This window comes from Haliotis rufescens, unplaced genomic scaffold (genome assembly GCF_023055435.1).
Source record: "Haliotis rufescens isolate VD_foot unplaced genomic scaffold, xgHalRufe1.0.p SCAF_18, whole genome shotgun sequence".
Lineage (NCBI taxonomy): Eukaryota > Metazoa > Mollusca > Gastropoda > Lepetellida > Haliotidae > Haliotis > Haliotis rufescens.
Genome location: NW_025963868.1, coordinates 2,558,257 through 2,581,535, shown reverse-complemented (window position 1 = coordinate 2,581,535; position 23,279 = coordinate 2,558,257).

Below are 23,279 nucleotides of genomic sequence, written 5' to 3'. Positions count from 1 at the left end.
ACCTTTTTGCGTCGAGTTAGTTCATAAATTATGGGAATGACATATGTCTTCATCTTCACCGTGTGGACATTATTTCTTTGTAAAATAAATTATTATGTTTTGTATCATTGAAAGACGTGGATTTGAAAATAAATATTGACCTATATTCCAGAAACATTAACCTGCAAAAGCGGATTCATAATCGATGCACGTTCATGACTCGGTAGGGTAGACGCTACACGTACATGTCTCCCAGAGCAAATTAGTATGGATACAACGAACAAAAAGCATTAAAAAGTGAAATTGTACTGAAAATAAATGGAACATACATACAGATGCTCACCTGCATCATCTCGAGGGGGGAGTAGTACAAAAAGAGCTGTGAATAAGATAGTGAACGATGTGTCACATCTCTAGATGGTGTGGGAATAAGTAAAACACGTTGCTATACCAACATGGTAAAAGTTGTTATTTATCATCATAATATTGTCGTACGGAACCATAAGGGAACTTCCAATTAACAGTTGCTCTTCACAAATTATATGAAATGATTCATTCAATGTTAAACTGATTTTCAGAATGACGCCTGAGCGGTCATTTGGTAATTTATTCATACCTTTAAAAAAGAAACCTGTTTCTTCTTTTCAGAAATGGATAATATTTTAAAAAGTATCCATACGAAGCTCAATCAATCTGTATTCCAGCTGATGAACAACATCCATTATATATTACATATAAATAACTCATTTACATACGAAGTGCATGCGTTTCAACGATTTCACCCGCTACACAACATTGTGGATGCTGACAAACAGACAGATATAGACATTAGTAAGTGAGTGAGTGAGTTGGGTTTAACGCCGCTTTTAACAGTATTTCAGTTATATCACGGCGTGACATTAAGTAATGTTTAATGACAGTTTTAAAGTGCTTTCTTCATTTAATGCAATTGTGGCACTGTTTCCAGTGTGACTGGTTTAGGTGAATGAAATTGAAGTAACACAGAACACTACCTACCCAGGAGGAGGAGGCTGCTGATAAGTCCTCCACTCTCATCAAAGCAGCCCAGCAGTGGGAGGGCCAGTTTCAAGTTACTTCTTCCTGTAGTGTTGACCAACGCTAATGGCAGCATTATTTGAGATAGAGCTGCAAAATGATTACAAAGTCAGTAAGTCTTCAGCTACATTGGGCGGTGGGGTAGCTTTGTGGTTAAAGCATTTGCTCGTAACGCCGAAGACCCGGGTTTGATTCCCCATATGGGTACAATGTGTGAGGCCCATTTCTGGTGTCCCCCACAGTGATATTGCAGGAATATTGCTAATAGCGGCATAAAAACATACTCATTCACTCACTCACTCACTTCAGTAATCTTCAGACAAAACACAGGAGTACATTAGGGAGTTATCACAAAACTTGAGAGTGAGTAAGTGAGTTGGGTTTAACACTGCTTTGTATTACAGGTATACCATGGCGTGTCAGCTTGATGTAGAAGGAAAGCCCAAGTGATGCAGGTGTTAGGTGTTTATCTCTTAGGTGAAACCCACGAGCATTGGGCAGTGCTGACAAACCTAAAACATTATGAACCCACGAGGGCAGATTTACAGCGCACCTAAGGGACACTACTCTGCACAGCGAATTACGGCGCCTGAACATATGAGGTACACTCATTGGTTAACCCACCTGTAGCAGCTCCAAGCAGGATGGATACAGCCAAAGCACCACGAAGCACCATGGTGACAACGCCGAGAGCAAGGACCGATATTCCCATCAATAAAAGAGCTGACTTGTTTAGCTTTTCCCTTTGGAAATTTCGGATGATAACTAGTACAACCAGCACAACAAACTGAGTGACAATGGACCAGTTATTGATGCGGATAACTATCACGCTGATAGACAACCCTGTAAGACAGACAAAAATTATTAATAATAGCACACAACAATGAATAACATGACTCAGTAACTAAATGGGTCTGGCTCATTTGTATTTAATCGTCTTAAGATTAGGGACCCACCACATTCAAAATATATCAATATTATGGAACAGTTTTCTATTCAATAACGACAAATAATATTTACTTTCTTCAACCCTTCTTATTTGTTAGATTCAGTTGGAATACCAAGTTCAATGTCAGGGTCAGACATCCGAGACCCTGGTTTTCGAACCAATCAGGCGCGGGTAGTGTCAGATAAGGATAGAGCTGTGAACATCGCTTTGGAGTGCTCCAGAGCACTGGGCTCCCCATTCACTATGATTCAAGGTTAGCAATGCATTTGAAAACCTACCCACAGAAGCTGCAAGTCTTATTGAGAGGAGGAAATAAAACGGTGGGTGTTTGAACAGCTTGGACGCATTCTGCTGGGTCTGTGAGTTCTTCTGCAGAAAACTACCAGCGATAAATCCTATAACAGCAGATATCTCAAACGCTTTCATGGTATGAGACAAGTCCCATCCATAAGAAAGGCCGACCCTGATGCCAGTGATACCAATGATGTTCCCAACGGTGAAGCTGGTGTGGCTGATAACAAGAGCGAGAGCTGGACGAGTGTAAAGGTGGTCCACGGTAGCTACAACGCCAATTGTCCGAAGAAGACCCACAGCAAAACCTGACAAAGATTTCGTAAGGCCTTTATCATGGTCAAATATCCCAAGACAAATTATTGATAACGTTATGTACTCGTTTTGTAGTCGACCGCTGAAAATATATGAATATATTCTTTATCCAAAACTTATAGATTTGTCAACAAAAAGAGTGATTATCAGATAATAGCCGTTGCTTTCAATAAAAGATTCCATACCTTATTTTAAACTTATAGTCTTTGACAAATAATTGCATTTGAGTGAGTGAATGGGCCACCGAACTGCATTGGAAAATACTCGTATAAGCGTTTGGATGTATCTGCCCTTAAAAACACATCTCAAATATGTACAAAAATGCGTCTTCAGCAAATACTACTCGTATAAAAGATCTCTGGTGTGTTTAGTTGCCTATGTCTTATGAAACAAAAAATAACCTATACAAGATTCACTTTGAAAATACTTTTAAAGATTTTGACAGACCTCTCATGATGTCAAATAGGATAGCCAAGGTATCGGCTGTGGTTATTAATGACGAAAAGCCAGATGAACAAATGTGAAGAACACTTCCGCCCAGGGCGACCTTCCGGAAGCCGTATCTGATCATAAGCGGCGCACACGAAGCAGCTGAAACACACCACAGATGTGCAACATAAAGTTACACTGTTTGTGACTAAATGCAAAATGTGACAATATCATGTTTCTATCTGGACATGATACGCATGTAAGTCATTAATAATTGTAAACCTATAGAAAGTGTGTTCTGTGTTGTGATTGGCTAATTTGGGTCACATGACCAAATGTCAAAGGGTGAAAATATGATTTGAATTCCCTGAAGCAAGCGACCGAATCGCTGTGTAGGAAATAGAGATTACTACACGAGTGTCTGTCAGATACCATTGATTTTACGAGTTGTTTCAAAACGTATCTAACGAGCGAAAGCGAGTTAGATACGCTTTGTAACAACGAGTTGTAAGATCAATGGTATCTGGCAGGCACGAGTGCAGTAATCTGCAGCTGTTTCTTTCACACCCCAAAATAGCACCTTTTTAGCATCGAACCGATGAATTTGTCATGATTGCAGTGGCGCATTATACATGACATCACTGTCATAAGTGACGGCATCCTATGTGCTGCTTACTACTCATAAATAATGTGACCCGACACAAAAAGATTTCCGTCATATCTGGATTATCAAGGCGATGATGAAAATGCAAACTAGACAAAAACAAACAACACGCTGGGTGCCAAGTTGAAAGTTTACACCTCAAAGAAATTACCAAATATGTACAACAATGTTTACTTCCGTATGACATCACTACCGGTGACCGACTTTTACAAAATGGTGTGTTCACTGACAACAGTACGCGGGATTTCCAGAGGAGGATTTTCGTTGATTGAGGGATCGGATACAGATAAATGGGTCACGTAAGTAATCAGAAGCACCCTGACAATCTGCTTACTGTTATTTGTTTACCATGTTTTCCAATGTAAGAAAGAGAATTAGTTGTCGTGATTTAGCGTCAGTCATGGTGCCACACAGGACGGAAACTTTTGTAAACGGCTTCTGTTGAATTTACCACATCATTGTAATGTATATATGTGTATTTCCATAATTAGTACAACGATACTCTTCCCATGAATATTCCCAAACGCGTGATCGAGCCAATGTATGCAACAATTAGACGAAAGTACCTCTAAAAAGGCTACACAGTATAAAATCTGAATTTTGCTTTGTTTACATTTCAGCAAGTACAGTTTTCCGAGCACAGTTTTCGTTTCCATACCTAACTTATTTCGCATGATTTCATCTAGATAATTTGCATTGGTGACAAAGACGATTTATCCATTGTTTCGAAAATGTATGAGGAATTCAGGGATGCATGTATAGCATTAAATATTGAAATATACCTGATGGAATAGTTATCTCATAACCGCCATTTTGTAAACACAATCCAATATGGCGGAACGTACACTTCGGCGTTCGTGTATGCGTATTTTCCAAAACATTCTAAACGATTCTAGGCTTATCAGTGACGTTTCAGAATTATCAGTAGTGATTTGATACCCGTGATCGCTAATACGCTAATTTTCTACTTTAATTACTCGAGTAAATATCCGATATTTAGATTTCTAAACACACAGTAAATATTTATATAACACCGTGAATTGTCATTTGGCGAGATTTACAATGTACCTAATTTTCAGAAGTCACTTTCAGTAACTTTGAATTGCCTAAAATGACAGTAAATGATAAACAGATAGGGGAATTCAAAACTGTGAAGTGTATTAATCTGCATGATGTATTTTGATTTTTATTCGATTTCGAAGTGAGGGTTGAATAGGAGGGACATATGTGTCGCTGTGGCATCCAGGGTGTTTACACTCTGAAAAAACGATTATGTTGACATAACAACAAATAATGTTACTGATAATAATAACAAACAAACTCGCAGACGATTTCGATTTTGTTTATTTTTATTATTAATTATACGGTGAACATTCGACTGAAGCACCAGCAACTTATGAATGACTTACACTCAGGAAGGTAGTCCGTCATCATTACCAAAATCAAAATCACCATAGCAACAACAGAACGTTTGATGTTGACGCCTCACAACTGAGTAAGTACGAGCTGTTAAAAAGTGCGCATGTTTTTTTTCTAAATAAAACAATAGGTTTACAATATCGATAAATACTATGTGTATGTCTATTTCCGGGATTTTATCGAGTATTTGCATCTTGGAAATTTTCATTCGAGCCCCTCAAGCTAACGCTTTCGGGTCTCGAGATTAATTTCCAAGATGCAAATACTCGATAAAATCCCGGAAATAGACACACACATAGTATTTATCTTCTAAATACACTCGCGCAAAATCAAAACCACCGATATGACGTTGGTGACCAAGGTAAAAATATCTAAGATGATATGGTTAAATCAGTCGCTCGTCAATGCTTAGTCTCGGTCTCGAGACACCATCTGGGTACAATGTGTGAAACCCATTTCTGACGTTCCCCGCTATACTATTGCTGAACAAATGCACAGAGCCACGTAAACAATAATCACTCAGTTATCTTAAAACCAATTACCTGCCAGTGCAGAAAACACACAAAATGTGATAAGAACTTTTGGGACCGTCTCTCTGGCTTCCCTGGAATCTCCTCTGAAGTAGGGCAGGGGAAGAAACATTAAGGACGCGCAGCACCCAACTGTGATGTTCACTATCATACTGGCAAATATGGGAACGAGAAACAGAATGGTCTTCTTACACTTAGACGTAAGCTGAAATTAACGAAGGAATATTGTTACTCAATGTCAGTGATGTCATAATGACTTTGTTACACACTGTTTCTGGGATTTTGTTCCATGTCTAGGATGTCTTTCGTTGGATTATGAAATTACTAACAATGCTAATTTCTTCTTTGGTTTTGTTTATTGCGTTATGTTATTGGTTACTCAATAAAACCCGCAAATATGAAAATAACATTAATCTCAAAAATGAACCGAAAACATCACACAGGCAAACTTCACATAAACTTTGAAACCTTTGCATTAAAAACAATATTTCAACTCTTACCGTACGTGGCTCGGCTATTACTTCAATGTAATCATACGCAGGGTTGGTTCCAGCAATGAATTCATAGTCATTAGCTTCTGATTGGCTTCCTTCAAGAGCCTGATAACCAGAGGCTGGGTTGACGTCGTCAATGTAGCTATATTCAACAGAAACAGGATTTCTGTGGTCGGTGCTAGCGTCATTACCAGCAGTAGATTCATCAATAGATTTGTACTCGCTTGGCTTGTTTTCTTCCAGGATCTCTTGTCCGTCGTCATGAGAAAGGAGGATTTCATCAGCGGATTCCTGATGAGAAGTTGGTCTGAATTCAGCCGACATTGTTGGTAATTTCAGAGTAATATAGACTTTTTGTAGCAAGTTCGTATGTAGCTGATCTAACGTAGAGGCAATGGACGACAAAGTGAAATCGTTACACTGGATTGTGTTTCGCGGAAGTTTCGTTTTGTAATTTTTAGTTAAATATTCATAAGTAAGTTTCACAGCTCGTGTTACTTCTTGTTGCGGAAATTGTAGCCGGATGCTACCACAGTATTCGAAATCTGAGTTCGGTATGACTGCTATTATCATTCCATTATATTGTTTTCTATATATAAAGAAAATACTAAATACGTTAATGTTACCATATTAAGGCGTGTCATGGATCATCCACTTGAAAAGCTTTGTTTGTTCGTTTGTTGTTGAACGCGGCATTCAGCAATATCCCAGCTATATGGCGGCGGTCTGTAAATAATCGAGTCTGGAACAGACAATCCAGTGATTGACACCAAGAGCATCGATCCACGCAATTAAAAACCTTTTGATTTTTTAGGGATTAGAATTGAATAATTGCAATATTTCATACACTGAGAAACCTTGAAATGTTAAAAGAATAATTATCTCAGTAACCTCTAGTCTCTGACATGTCATGTGTATGTTAATGACCTCGTATTTCATTATATTTTCTCAATTTCCTGACGAGTAATGTTTTATAAAACAAGCGTCTGCATTGTTTTTCTCATGACCCCGGCAGACAGACTGAACCATTTTCAAAAGGCAATTTTGTGCCATTGATTCTCAACTTATGTAGATAATATGATGACACAGGGTGTTTGATTAGAATGCAAGGTGTGTGCTCTGTGATTCTATGTTTTCTGTCTTTTTTAGGTTGTAGATTATTTTTTGGATGGTGATTATGACCTTTTCACTTTGGCCACATACACAATGCAGGACAGGACTGTTTTTCAGTGTTCAGCTCATATAATGTTCACGGCTATCTAACCCTTTACTCCTAAGGGAATCTTTCGAGAGGTTGCTCTCTGACACTGATCACACACACACACACACACACACACACACACACACACACACACACACACACACACACACACACACACACACACACATTCGAGTGCCTGGTCACCCCCTGAAACTAAACTTCGCGGGTCCCGTGACACAGATTTTAATTCCCTGTGTGATTCCTTATGAGGCATGCCAAATATGTTTTGCATTACATACTTCGAGACGATGTCAGACAAACAGTTGTTCACAGCAGTATTTCTCTCTGTGCGTGAACATGGATTCAAACATTATTTTCAAGATAGTCCAAAAACCTACGAATGTCATGCATGCAATCTCTCTCTGCATGAACACATATTTTGGTTTCACAACTCAAAGCAACAATGTTGCTCTCATATTTCCTCCATCCATGACGAGCGTCTGTAATAATATCAATGCCGCGATAATCTTCTTCCTGGTCAATTGTTTTCAACAACGTGATACACACAGCCTTGTTGACGGCGTCATCACAAGACTCGTCGTCCAAATCACTAACAATCTCACAATAACGACCATAAAATGAACTGACGAATGCCTCGGAACAAACTCCCAATTTAAGCATGTGTGCACAATCTTTATTTGTAAACACTATTTAAAAAAAGAATGTCTATTACTTGAATCTGATTATCAATATTCAATAATATTCAATGCAAGTGACCAAAACCTACACACACAAAAACTAATATGTTGTAGATTTTTTAAAAATCTGGTCGTTAATACTGATGTTACTAACGTCAATTTCGTATTTTTGTATCCTTACTGTTATGTTTTCTGTGAGTGTTGTTATACTGCTGTTCATCCGTAAACCTACAGTATGTTTTAATTTGACCACGAATCCATCACATAGTCCACATGTGCTGTGCTACTTAATAGCGCAACCTTGAATAAGCTCCGCCCACTGTAATTAAGGCAGACACTCAAAAACAACAGATTTGATTTGTTGTGATCAAACTACAGAAACTGTATCGACTTATGTCTGATTATGGATCCAGTTGTGGTACCCAAGGTTTGCCATTCAAGTTGATACGAAGTTTGACGGTCAATGGTGATCGACCTCCTCTCGACATTCGGTTGTGTTTAGATCGCCAGTCACTGTTCGAAACTGAAACACCGCCACCTTGCGGGCTATAAATATCAGCGTGTGGCTTTAAACTGAATAAAGATTGAAATATTATAAAGTGAAACTCGTGGCATACTTCCCAGGTCAACTGATCCATAGCTAGAAATGGAGAGTAGGGCGTTTTCAACCGAGGAAGATGAAACAGCTCCAGAATGAGCGGGTAAGCAAATCAATACTAGTGACCCGTGAAGAGCCGGGTTAGAATATGGGTCTTCAGCAACCCATACTTGCCGTAACTGGCAACTATTCTTGTCGTAAGAGGCGACTAACGGGATCGGGTGGTCAGGCTCGCTGACTTGTTTGATGCTTGTCATCGTATCCCAATTGTATGGATCGATGCTCATGATAAAAATCACTGGAATGTCTGGTCCAGACTCGATTATTTACAGACCGCCGTCATATAGCTGGAATATTGTTGAGTGCGGCGTTAAACAACAAACTAACAAGTGTTTTGAAGTGTTAGTAGTGACAAACGGTGCAACATATCCTAGATAATAAGAACGTGTTATATTTTTATGTCCACTGATCTAGAATCCCGCATTCTGATTGGTCCGCAAGTGGTATAATCGAACCTGAATTATACCATGTTTTTGTTCACGAAAGAAAAATCGCTACTTCTCCAAAGCTGACGGGTAGGCAATTTCAAACATTGATTGGTCTTTTTTTAATAAGCTGTTTCAACAAGTTTATAAGTACTTGCAAATTCGTAATCAAAAGCAGAATCAGCCGCACCACCATGCACTTCCAGTGTGATCACCTACGGTTTGGTAAAACACAAGCCTGCTACAACCTCACGCCAGATTGAATCTCCATGCCTACAGCCAGCATAATGAGAAACCTAAATGCACTTCAGATAAGATTGTACAACTTTGAGAAAAAAACACAACTTAAAAGCTGAAATCCTTCCGCAATATGCAATACCCGTCTGGATATTACTTCCGGTATCGTTCATGGATTGTGAAAGCACATAAATAATTCAGAACAACTTTAAACTTCATTTACCCCATTTCCTCAAGATGTATTACAAGCAAAGTTGTGAACTTGTTACATGACTCCTGTTTGGGCAGACGGCGTGTAAAGTCACGTGCGTCAAGCTGTACAAGTTTCGGTTGGTATTTAAAACATGTCTAACGAAGTATGGCTTGAAAACTGAATCTCTTGTCTCCAGCAACCAAAATGAAAAGGTTATATGCACTTTTGGAACAGATGGTGAATTATGATTTAAACAGCGCCAAAACTGAGTCTGTTATAAGATGTGGGTTGAGGTTAAATGGGGTTTAGCGTCGCGTCCAAGATCATTGCACTTATATAGCGACGTGCATGTACGTGTGTGTGTTTGTGTGGCTGCTTGTACTAGTCCGGAGTGACGCCGATTTATAGTGCTAGCACACTGAGATACCATGCCGCAGTTTAACATAAATACCCCACTCAGACACAGTATACTGACTCCGACTTGACCAGTCCTTGATTTTGCCCCTTAATGCCGATCGCCAGAAAGGGTAACATCAAGTACCATCTTTTAACGTCTTTTGGTATGACGCGGTTGGGGATCGAAACCCGGACCTTCCGCTCTCCGGGCGGGCGCTCTACCCCTAGACCACGGAGGAGGAGTTATAAGAACTGACTTCAAGATATCTTGAATAGGAAAGGCATATAAACATTTTATCAAATGGGTCCAAACGGAAAAAGTAGTTGATTAAGGTGTTGTAGGTGCATTGCATGCAGTAGAAGATTTCACCCAACACAGAGACATCAAACACATAAAACAAGAAAACTACCACGTCTTTGTAAGACGGAAAGTACAAACACACGGATAAAAATTGTTGACTAAATTAGTATCGTGGTTCTACAGCTCATGTAGTTATGTTGTCACCAGTTATCAATGTCAACCAAAACGATTAGCATATTGACCTAACAATTTGTCGCATACACATTGAGGACGTATGTACAAATATGAAACTAGTAACTACACTTCAAAACTGTTTCTTAAACCGCAAAAATAAATGTAGCATGTAATACTGTGTACCGTAATTGCCATAGAAAACAGTTAACTGTCCTTCTGCCCCCGGTGGGAGATACGAGTTAGGTGCCCAGTTATGTGTGCTTGCGGTGTTTTGGACTGTCAGACTCAATACATTAAATATATTGAATACATTTAGGATTGTAACTCGTGTGGGTATGTTTTACTTCTGTTCTAATTATTCAGGTTTCGTGTGTTCAAAATAATTTGTTTTGTTATTGTAATTATATCAGGGAAGGGTTCATAAGTGAGCACAGAATATAATCATAAGGTTTCGTCCTTCTGACCAGGAACAAGTTGTCACTAAAATAGCATGGAAGCCGAATGTTATACATGTATGTGGTTGAGCAGCTTCCTTAAATAGCCGTTAATATCAGAGACTTATTTAATCGATTTGAGGGGTTCGATCCCCGACCGCGTCATACCAAAAGACGTTAAAAAATGGTATTTGTTGTTACCTTGTCTGGTGTTCAGCATTAAGGGGCTAAAACAAGGACTGGTCAGCTCGGAGACAGTATGCTGTGTCTGAGTGGGGCATTCATGTTAAACTGCAGCATGGTATCTCTGTGGGCTAGCACTATAAATTGGCATCAGTCCGGAATAGTACAAGCAGCCACACACACACACACACACACACACACACACACACACACACACACACACACACACACACACACACACACGTCTCACCTCACCTAATCGATTTGAAGTCACAGACTCGGATAGTTTCCTAGTTGAATGCAGAGTGCATTACTGATCATTATTTTCATTTGTGGGGGCTTTGATAATCAGCAGTACTCATGATCACTGGGACATTGGTCGTCTTCAGCGGAATCCTGATGCGTTAAGTTGGTAGATTTTTTCACCTTGACCAGTAGAAGTTTGGCTGTTGCAGATCCGGGTTAGAACAGGTCTTCAGCAATACATGCTTGTCGTAAAAGACGACTATGCTCGTAAGAGGCGACTAACGGTATCGGGTGGTCAGGCTCGCTGACTTGGTTGATGTATGTCATTGTATCCCAACTACCTTGGATCGATGTTCATGATATCAATCATTGGATTGTCTGGTCGAGACTTGATCATTTATAGACCAGCGTCAGAAAGCTGGAATATTGCTGTGTGCGGCGTTAGACAACCACTAAACAACAACGGTAATCAACAGAGCCAACGAGCGCTATAACAGGGACATATTCTGTCCTTGTAAAGTATTCTCACATTTTCAGTTACGGTTTCATAATCAATATTTATTTCTATTCAGTTCACACACACACACGCTCTATATAAGTGCACTTATCTCAAACGCGACGTTAAACCCCATTTCACCTCACCTCACCTCCAAATATATATAAAAAAAACAACAGTTCAGCGCATTTTGTTACATTGGTGATTGAATGCGCTGGCCCCAAATCTATGGTATAAAAAACAGGACAACAACGATCATGACGTTTTACAAAGTGGTATTCAAGATACTGGTGGACATTTCATTGCGTGCAGTATGAAAGTAATTGTTACGGAGCTGCAGGCTTCCTCAGGTAAGTTGTTGCTACAAATGACGGGTGTGCCCCTTGAGAAGCAGGGATCGGGCTCCCTATGATCAGGTTTTACAATCCCAGTCGTGTTGAACCATTGTTATATCAATATTTCAAAATGCATACCGACAAAGATTGAGAAAGAGGTTCTGTCCAATAGTATTAGCATCGGTGATGATGAGGCCTCAAATAAACTTTTTCCAATGTGGTTATTGTGATTTGAAACCTGACTGTTATTATGACCATGTAACCATAGAATGCTTGAGAATATAAGTATTTGATCCTGCTCTGGAGTAACATTTTTTTATGTTTGTCGCTGTCTGTGACCCCTTTTCGGCATTCTCTAAGATGGCTGGCCTATTGGCCAGTGAATACATACACGTTCCAAGAGAGCACAGTTTTCCATGCGCTCTTATGGTCATGGTCACAGCCAAAAAAGTGTAGGTTTACTTTTTTTGCTGTGGGTAGAACGGAGATAGACCCCAAAGTAAAATAAAAGGTATCAAATCTACAGTTAGAGTATCTCAAATTTAAAAACACAGAAGGTATAACCGATAGGGGCTATGATCAAACTCATAAAATAAGATCTTTGTGCTCGCTACAGCTTAAAAAGCATCAGAGGGAATCCCATTACAGTTCATGTCAAAACTTTGATTGACCAATGAATGACTAACAGGAAGTCGACGTTAGCCAATCAGAAAGCAGCTTTCTCGAGCTTTACGGCACAATTGTCAAACTGTGGACATCCAATCCAGGCAACGCTTTGAAAACTATTTTGGCAAAGTTCTCGATTCAAGATTTGGAATGTCATAAATGATCGATATCGTATGATAGCATATTCCTCGGGCTATGGCAAGTCTCTTCCGTTTCAATTTTTTATTTAATTGAAGCAAGAGATGCTCCGTGTTAATGATAGAGACTGGATAGTATCTGGTGTTGCCGTTATATAGTATATTAACCTAAGGCTGCATGATTGTAAAAACACACTCGAACTTTCACTTACGCACTCTCATTGGTCAAATGAAAGGTCGTGCTGACGTGACCTGTAATGGGATGTCCAGAGGCCTATGTGTAGCGGTAGTGAGCACTCAGATCTGTTTGTGATGACACTGTGGTATGATTCATGTTCTAGTGCCCGATTTCTCCCCACATATAGCATTCGTAAGGTGTGTGTGACATTGCCAATGTGCAGTTAAGGTTATTATCGAACCAACGTCATTTAACTCTCCTGGCAGACGCTCTAACCACCAGACCACGGATGTGACCACAAAATTTGAACTAGAAGACGAAGAGGTGTTTGATGGATTGAAATCAAATTTGCTAGGACTTCCTATAAAAATAAGATATCTGGTCCGGTTGGTTTCAATATATTTATTTATCTTCCACTCACGGCTGTACGATTGACATAATACTTTCGGGATGTTACGTGTAACAAATACCCGCCGCCATCACAAGTAGGTTGGTGTTATGAATCTTTAAGATACACTCGATTCAAGGCCCAGATAGGTTGGCGTTACTCCTCTTTAAGATACACCCGCCGCCGTCTTAAGGCTCATGTAGGTTAACGTTATGCCTCTATAAGAAACACCCGCCGCCGTCACAAGAAGGTTGGTGTTATGAATCTTTAAGATACACCCGACTCAAGGCCAAGACAGATTGGCGTTACTCCTCTTACAAATATACCGGGCCGCCGACTCAAGGCCCAGGTTGGTTGGCGTTACCCTTCTTTAAGATACACCCGCCGCCGTCTTAAGGCACGTGTGGGTTAGTGTTACTCCTCTTTATGATACACACGCCGCCGTCTCAAGGCACATGTGGTTTAGTGTTACTCCTCTTTAAGATACACACGCCGCCGTCTTAAGGCACATGTGGGTTATTGTTACGGCGAAACCGCATTATCAGTGGTTCATATTGGGAAAGGGAGGTCACTCTTATTTCAAACGGGAGCGATATCCGTTGTTTTCGTATTTGCGAGAAATGGCGTCAGTCACGCTGTACGTTGTTGGTCCAGCTATTAAATGCCCAGCTTATGCCTTAGGTAAAACGTATTGTTAATTACATGTTTGAATGCATAATATATGTTTCCATCCGTATATCTTCATAGATTGGTTTAGTGATGATAACCATTTTCTCAAATGTAGGCCCATATTTTTCGTGTCATATATGGTGATCGAAACAAGTAGGCCCACATTTGTATATCGCCTAGCTTCGTTAGGTTGTTTAATTAGTTCTGATAATCATTTCCTAAATGTGGGCAGACGTTCTTCCGTCATATTGATTGCAACAGGAGGGACCACATTTATCAAACGCGAAATTCTACTTAAATATTGCTAATCAGTTTTCTCAAATGGGGGCCCACATTGTTCCCGTCATATATGGTGATCGAAACAAGTGGGCCCACATTTGAATATCGCTTAGTGGGTAGACGTTCTTCCGTCATAGTGATTGCAACAGGAGGGACTACATTTATTAATCGCTAAGCTTCTTTAGCTTGGAGGGGCGGTCGGGTAGCCTAGTGGTTAAAGCGTTCGCTCGTCACGCCGAAGACCCAGGTTCGATTCCCGACATGGGTACAATGTGTGAAGCCCATTTCTGGTGTCCCCCACCGTGATATTGCTGGAATATTGCTAAAAGCGGCGTAAAACCATACTCACTCTCTCACTCATTAGCTTGGCTTACTTATAACCATTTTCTAAAATGTGGGCCCACATTGTTCCCGTCTTATAGTGATCGAAACAGGTGGGCCCACATTTGTAAATCGCTGGGCTTCATTGGGTTCACTAAGTCAATTAGGCTAGTGGGCTCACATTTGTCATTACTTTGCATGGGTATGTGACATATTATATTATTCTCATTTTGTAATATTGATGGGAAATATATTTATAAATTATTTGGTGTGACGTTAATTCCACGAAAGGCACACAAAGTCTTTGAAGTTTGAATAACGTTATCATAGCTGACCACACTAGTTTTGTAAAAATAGTTACAAAGCAAGAAACTTAGGTCTACTTCAAATTAAATTTACAGAGGCAATACCACTCATTCTGCTTTTTCCAGTATAAGTTTTGGTGGCGAATTAAGCCCGAAAATATGTCTACACTTGAATTCATCTCGGACATGATACAAGCCTCAAACTTTTCCGAGAACTTGTTCCATAAAAGGAATAACTCATGAATAGTAATGACCCCACGACCTGGTTTGGCGATGTTCGTAGAAGTGAGTTCTGCTGTATCGTCATCGCATTTGTACATTCTAATCCAATTATAAGTCATAATACTTATTTTAAATAGACAAAATAGCAGTTTGTAACGCGGGTTTGTTTACGTAGTACATATTCTCAACAACAAGTGCGTTTAGTTTCGAATGTGGGCCCACCTCGAACTTTCGATAAGGCAAACGGAGTGAGCTCCCTTCTCGAAACACCGATAATGCGGTTTCGCCACTGTTACTCCTCTTTAAGATACACACGCCGCCGTCTTAAGGCACATGTGGGTTAGTGTTACTTCTCTTTAAGATACACACCCCGCCGTCTTAAGGCACATGTGGGTTAGTGTTACTCCTCTTTAAGATACACACGCCGCCGTCTTAAGGCACATGTGGGTTAGTGTTCCTCCTCTCTAAGATACACACGCCGCCGTCTTTAGGCACGTGTGGGTTAGTGTTACTCCTTTTTAAGATACACACGCTGCCGTCTTAAGGGAGATCTGGGTTAGTGTTCCTCCTCTCTAAGATACACACGCCGCCGTCTCAAGGCACGTGTTGGTTAGTGTTACTCCTCTTTAAAATACACACGCCGCCGTCCTAAGGCACTTGTGGGTTAGAGTTACTCCTCTTTAAAGCTACACTGACCGCCGTCTTAAGGCACTTGTGGGTTAGAGTTACTCCTCTTTAAAGATACACAGACCGCCGTCTTAAGGCACTTGTGGGTTAGAGTTACTCCACTTGAAGATACAAACGCCGCCGTCTCAAGGCATGTGTGGGTTAGTGTTACTCCTCTCTAAGATACACACGCCGCCGTCTCAAGGCACGTGTGGGTGAGTGTTACTCCTCCTTATGATAAACACGCCGCCGTCTTAAGGCACGTGTGGGTAAGTGTTACTCCTCTTTAAAATACACACGCCGCTCTCTTAAGGTACATGTGGGTTAGTGTTACGGCGAAACTGCATTATCAGTGGTTGATATTAGGAAAGCCTATTTCTGATGTTCCCGCAATGCTGTTCCAGAACATTTACACAAAGCGGCGTAAAGTATGATCACTCTCAAACGCAAAATACCTGCCAGTGCAGAAAACCCTCTTGATGTGCTTTGAACAGCAACCATCTCTCTAACTTCACTGGATTCTCTTCTTAAAAAGATCCGGGGAAGGAACAGGAGGGACGCGCTGATGTTCAGTATCACACTGGTAAATTTTGGAACGAGATAAAGAACTGTCTTCTTATACTTAGTCGTAGGCTGAAATTAACGAAGAAATAGCTTTAATATCTGTTCAATGTCATGATGACATTACGGCTTCCTTACACACTGGTACCTTTCTGTTTCCTGGATGCATATTCATTGCATTGCATCTCCTAAATGAACCGAAAACATAAGTCAAAGCTCAAATCCTTCAAATCCTTACTTCAATATAACGATAAACAGGGTTGGTTCAAACAATGCATTCATGGCTTCTGATTAACTTTCTTCGCCTGAAAACCAGGGGCTGGTTTGATGTCGTCAGTGTCGTGATATTCAATTTCGACAATGGACTCGTCCTCGCTAGGCTTGTGTTCATTAAGTCGGTAATGTCAGCAAGTCTGTCTATAGCTGAGGTAACGTAGAGGTCATGGACGACAGAATGAAGTCGTTACACTGTGGTGTGTTTGTGTGAAGTTTCGTTTTGTAGTGTTTAGTTAAATGTTCATAAGTAAGTTTCAAAACCTTCATGTTGCTGGAAATTGTACTTTGATGCGACCACCCGTTGGACTGAGTAACGGTTTTCCAATTTCATGTTGATTATTCTGTGAGTGAACCTGTTTCATATTTATCTCATTTAAGGAAATATTTGAAAAGTGAATGTAACATACCATATTTAAGCTTGTCAACGATCGTCCACTTGAAATCATTGTCGTTTTTCAAGGAATAGAAATTGAAAATATTGTTTGCAAACAGGAAAAAAAACATTGAAATGTCATCTTTCAAAACAGATGTTTCTTGCTCGTCACGCCGAAAACCCAGGTTCCATTCAATACATTGGTACAATGTGCGAGTCCCATTCCTGATGTCCCTTGCTGGAACATTGTAAAATCATAACCCTCACCCCATGGTAACCATATTCAAAAAACAGTATAGGCTACTGATTGTAAATTTATGTAGATACAATAATGACACAGTGTGTGTGATTAGAGTGCAGGGTGGTATAGCGTGTGTATCCTGTGAATATATGTTTTCTTTTTTCTTTTCACTAAGGCCACAAATAGCAAATCTCAGGAACATAATATTTGAAAAATGTTTTGGCCTGTGACGTCGAATCCCCTACATGGGCACAGTGGTTGTGAAACTTATATGAATAGATCGCTGAAAGATGTTTGAAGCCGTGAGGGCGGTCGGGTAGCCTAGTGGTTAAAGCGTTAGCTCGTCCTGCCGAAGACCCGGGTTCGATTCCCGACATGGTTTCAATGTCTATTTCTGTGGTCCCCCACAGTGATATTGCTGGAATATTGCTAAAAGCAGCGTAAAACCATACTCATTCACTGTTTGAAGCCGTGGCAAGGTTGAAATATTGACAGAAATGCTCAAAGCGGCGTATAATCTCCGGCTTAATAATTCATTCGTTATCATCGGTTAGAGCTTGATGAGATTGGAAATTATCGGATATGAAATATACAGGACCAACATGTCACCCGTTGTCCAATCGTTTGTATACTGTTTGTCTATAAAAGAACTATTATATATATAATATTAACAGATGAATCTCTGTTCAGCCAAGACTGCCTCCGTGGTCTAATGGTAGAGCGTCCGCTCGGAGAGTGGAAGGTCTGGGGATCGATTTATTATACAAAAAGACGTTAAATGATGGTACTTGTTGTTACGCTTGGCATTAAGGGGCTAAAACAAGGACTGGTCGGCTCGGAGTCTGTACATTGTGTCTGAGTGGGGTATTCATGTTAAACTGCGGCATGGTATCTCAGTGAGCTAGAACTATAAATCGGCATCAGTCCGGACAAGCAGCAGCACACATATATACACGTGCATGCACGTCGCTATATAAGTGCAATAATCTTGGACGCGACGTTAAACCCCATTTCACCTCACCACCTCACCTGTTCAGCCAAACCGAAAAACTGTGACCACAGAACCGGAAATAAACACACGAATACCACGTTCCACTGTCGAAATGCTGATACAAGTTATGAAACAGTCTCTATACCTACATGAATACCGCTTGTTTAAAGCATATTTATAGACATTCTACCAATACAGTGCTATCTGTCATTCAGTGTAAATTGTCTCTGAATTAAGTGATTCATGAGTTGGTGCAAGTGTGAATAAAGTATTGGTTGGTTTTGTCTCCAGATTAAGGCCATGCACAGCAATATTTCAGCTATATGATGCGGTCTGAAAATCATTGAGTGTGGACCAGACAATCTAGCAACGTCCCTCGCCGCCGGGGTTCCATGACATGCAATCAATAATGTATAACATTAAACATAGTTAACATTCATAGAAACTTGTAGCATGATCTAGAATAAGTTTGTTTCAAACTCGTTATGCTTACACCGAGGTGACTGTCAGGTTGACGCATTCCAAAGTATCTCAGTGGGTTAACAGGTCGTGCTTTCTGACAACACCCAAACGCTCTTTCTTGCACATGTCACGCAACTGTCATTGTGTGTGATATCAAGAGCTTTGATAACGGACACGATTAATATTAACTTGTAAAAGGAACACATTCATTCATTTATTCAAGGTGATTCATCTAGTATAGTACAGAAATCTCATTACATGTCACTGTTTCTGGTGGCGAAACGGCTACTGTTGTTCGGCCACAGAGAAAAGAATGAAACAGTAAGTTTCATTTTACAGCATGACAAGTTCCAACTAGAAAGTATCAAAAGAGTTGATAAAATATTAAGACTTACATAGAAAAGTTTTGTGGTGTTATTCAAGACGATTTATCAGTAAAAAACATGATCACTTTTGATTCCATGCACATTATGATATAACATTGACCACCTTGAAAATTCGTAATGAATGCAATACAAAATCTCCAGATACTCATGATGTTTATGGCTACAACCATTTCAGACAATACTCGGCAGGTATACTACTGGTAAACCAAGATAAGTCCGCCCACTGGCGCGTACCCTTGTGAAGAAAGGGGGATCGGGTGGACTGTGACAAGTAGCCGGATATGTGCGTGTCCTGTCTCGACGAACAACGAGTTCTAGTGGCGAGTTCAATAGCACATAATAGAACGTGCTGACTCTGAAAACAGGGACAGCAAATTTACATAGATAACAACAATCGAGACGTCTCGTTACAATGAAGGGAATTCATTTGCTGAAAAAATGGAATACTTTTTTTTACTCAGGAGAGCAATACTGCGTAGCGTCATTTCATTCATCAAATGATAATGAAGGTTGAGATCTTGAGGTATTGATAGTTGACTCAATGACATACTCCTTCATTAATCCCATGTGATGTTTATGGGCTACAGCATACTGTAAACGTAATATTGCTAACTGGATTTATATTGACAGAACTGGATATTCATAGCACTAGTCTTTACATTCGGTTGCGGTTTCTGTATCAGCTTGTCACACCGACCTCTTTATAGTCTCATAATCAGTATGTGTGTACATGTGAGCATAGACAATTTCATCGTCATGGCTTGCACGTACATACTCTCTACCTGTAACAAACCAAATATGTTTGCCCATATTCTGTGTACCGTCTCTGTCTCAAACGGATTGTATGAGTTGGTTCAACTTATCCTGGATTACCAGAAAGTATTTGATTTAGTTACAGCATTAACCACTAACTCAAAGATATCCAATATTTTCATTGCAGTCGAATTAACTTTGTGAAAAATAATAATCGACTATTTTCGACAAAGTTACCAATGGAGATGTCTTCGTATCTGTGAGATAGTTATTATGATCATGTTATCGTTTTACAATCTACCCGTGTATCACTGGTTTACTCAAATAGGGGTGCATGAATTGCTTGGGTGAGAGAAAGCTTTATTTCAGTAGAGGGGCCACCGGCCCATTATACAATACATGATATAAAAATTAGACAATGTCAGCGCCAATGAGAAAGTTATTATGCTTTTAAAAGCAAGAAATATAAATGTAGCTAAAGCATTAATTAGGCATGGGGTTTTAGATGTACAGAGAGTTATAAATTTATCAAAAGTTACATTTGTGTACAAATAATAAGATTTAACATTGCGTCTCAAACTGTCATAGTATGGGCATTGTAAACAAAAGTGATTCCACTAAAGGTCTTACACAAAATGGACATAGTCTCTTAGCTCTAGTTATATTGTACTTCCTTCCATTTTCAATAAGCAAAGTTTGACGAGAACATCTGACTTAGGCACTTACTGGAATACAATCTAGATAATTTTCAAATACATTATATTGCTTTATACAAGAATAAAAAGAAAGTTTTGAGTAAGTTCTTAAATGCTAGACCACTGTTGGTTATCTTTATCATTACATCTTATTTTAAAGTTATTAATAAAACCAATATGATTTACTCTTTAACTATCCCAAACATGGCCAAAAGTCATATGTTTTACTTTAAATGCCCACCAATTTATTCTCTTTTCTGCCAGATTGTATTGATATGAATAAGCATGATTAAGGATCATATTAGTTTTCTGAGATATAAGTGGCAGCCAATATTTGACAATATGAACATGTTGATTGACTTTAAGTGAATAACGTCCAAGCTCACCATGAGCAACTATATTGGGGACAAATCTCCCATATAATGGGATAAAATATTCTTACAGAATCTATCATGTACATTAATAACATCTTGGGACGGGCGAAAGCCCCATATCTCTGAGCAGTAGTGAAGAACAGGTAGTAATTTGACATCAAATGTCTGTAAAAGTACATCATAAGGAGATGGCAGTGCTTGTGTCTTCTGTGTAAAGTACCAACTACCAGATGATGAAAGATGATCACCTAAATATTTATAAGTAGGAACAATTTCTATAATGTCAGTGCCAAACCAAAACTTTTCATATCTTCGAAGGCGACCACGACGTCCAAAGACAATAAATTTACTTTTGCCTAAATTAATAGACAATTTCCATTTATGACATTAAAATCTTCATTTTGTCGAGGCGTCTTTGCAACCTCACGACTGTACTATCGAATAAGACCATATCATCTTCAAACATTAGAATAAAAAGTTAAGTCATTCCTAATTGGATATAACGTTGCCCGTCTGAATTAAGAAAATCAACAATATTATTTACAAAGAATGAAAACAGAAAGGGAGATAACTCACATCCCTGTTGTACACCTTACTTGCAATGGAGGAAATCTGTATAGCCACCATTAACAAATATACAAGATCTAACATTTTCATATATATTTTTAAGAATTCTAAATATTTTACCATTAACATTACCTATCCAGAGTTTGTAAAATAAACTTGTCCTAAACACTGAATCGCAAGCTGACTTAAGATCTATGGACGCACAACAGAATCTACTTTTATGTAACAATAAGTATTTTGCAAAGGCGCCACCTAGCGGTTATAGTGGTAGGATGCACAATGAGCTGGCTCTAACTTTTAAGATAATTTCTCGCTGAAAACTATACCTATGACAACATGTAGTAACACGAAAATATAATTACAGGTACTGTTTTCATCATGGGCTGTGATATGGCCACATACAATGCCTATATGGACAGTTTTCATGCTGTCTTCATCAATTGCCAATATCCTCTTTCTCCATCTGACCGGTGTCCTCTGTCTCCTCAACATGGTCCTCTGCCTCCTCAACATGGTCCTCTGTCTCCTCTACATGGTCCTCTGTCTCCTCAAAATGGTCCTCTGTCTCCCCAACATGGTCCTCTGTCTCCCCAATATGGTCCTCTGTCTCCCAACATGGTCCTCTGTCTCCTCAACATGATCCTCTGCCTCCTAAACCTGGTCCTCTGCCTCCTCAACCTGGTCCTCTGTCTCCTCAACATGGTCCTCATCACCGAGAGGGGTCCAGCGTTTTATCAGCACCCATGCAATGATGGCACCAACTCCGGCAATGATCAGGGACACTCCCCCAAAATACAAGGGACTATTTGCTGGGGATATTTCGATATTTGCTGAAATGTTAAATATAGAAAGCTTAACTAACAGTGATCAAGTTTGTGGTGTTTGTGATAAACACTTTTCTGAGACAGTTGAAGCACTGTTATCCTCCGTGGTTACAACGTATATCAACTGGATTCATAGAAAGTTGATCATTTCTAGTCGATGGTACTGATATGATCTTCGTGTGAATTTATTAACTTTGTACATGGAATCTACATGCATATGTGTAAATTATCATGAAATAATTGTCGCGATATTCGAAAAATAGTATTATACACATTGACAAGAAATGATGTAACAGTGGCTTTTGTCCCTTTAATTAAATAACCTTTTTGCGTCGAGTTAGTTCATAAATTATGGGAATGACTTATGTCTTCACGTGTGAACATTTATTTCTTAGTAAAATAAAATATAATGTTTTGTGTCGTTGAAAGAGGTGGTTTTGAAAATAAACATTGACCTATATTTCAGAGACATTAACCTGCAAAAGCGGATTCATAATCGATGCACGTTCATGGCTCGTAAGGTAGACGTTACACGTACATGTCTCCCAGAGCAAATTAGTATGGATACAACGAACAAAAAGCTTTAAAAAGTGAAATTGTACTGAAAATAAATGGAACATACATACAGATGCTCACCTGCATCATCTCGAGGGGAGAGTGGTCCAGAAAGAACTGTGAATAAGATAATGAACGATGTGTCACATCTCTAAATGAGTGGGGAATCAGTAAAACACGTTGCTATACTGACATTGTAAAAGTTGTTATTTATCATCATAATATTGTCGGACGGAACTGTTAGGGAACTTCCATTTAACAGTTGCTCTCCACAAATTATATGAATG